Source organism: Stigmatopora argus, chromosome 12 (assembly GCF_051989625.1).
Source record: "Stigmatopora argus isolate UIUO_Sarg chromosome 12, RoL_Sarg_1.0, whole genome shotgun sequence".
Taxonomy (NCBI): Eukaryota; Metazoa; Chordata; class Actinopteri; order Syngnathiformes; family Syngnathidae; genus Stigmatopora; species Stigmatopora argus.
In genome coordinates, this window is record NC_135398.1 from 4,701,399 (window position 1) to 4,702,097 (window position 699).

The 699-nt window shown below is 32.2% G+C and overlaps 1 protein-coding gene across 2 annotated transcripts in view; it reads right to left on the bottom strand.

The window, feature by feature from the left end:
* The window catches only part of tep1 (telomerase-associated protein 1), a 31,354-nt gene that overhangs the window by 29,398 nt on the left and 1,257 nt on the right, over positions 1 to 699 (bottom strand). The window lies entirely within an intron of this gene.

Sequence of the window (699 nt, forward strand, 5' to 3'; positions counted from 1 at the left end):
CCTTCTCGGGGGCTCCCAGCATGCAATGGTGCAGCTTGAATAATTGATGATGGCCACTTAGGAGAGAAAGGGGGCATCTCACATGTCCACTTTGAAAGCTGCTGCTTCCCCTCAAAGCAGTGCCATCACAAACTAACACGCTCATTTCAATTTCTAATCCTACCATAGGCAAAACTTCATTAAGTTTCAATTGCAATTATCCTAATTTTGCTTCAAGGAGCACTTCAAAAATAGCTTTTTTAATGCTGTTTCCAAAAAATATTTAATGTTCAAATGGATGTATAAAGTTAAATATTACGGAAAACATAAACCGTTGTTGACATTGTAGAATTCTGTTTTCAGTCATTTGATTTTCAACAATTTGGTTTGATTTATATTTTCTTAATTCATATATATTGTTATTAACTGGAAAAAAACAAATTAAGAATTTAAAATAATGCAATAATTGCTAATATATTTTAATTACCATAAATAAGTTGGCCATGAAGGGTTAAAGGTCATAGGCCTTAACCTTTGAATAGCAGTCCACCCTAGTGAATAATATTCTATTCAAATTTATTGCACTTATGTTGCCTAAATTATGTCCTCATGTTTAATATATTGATATCATAAAGTAATGTTTTAAATATGAAAGTTATTGATAGGAAACTGCTGAATTTTGGAAACGCACGAAGACTGAAAGAGAATTAGGCACCGATC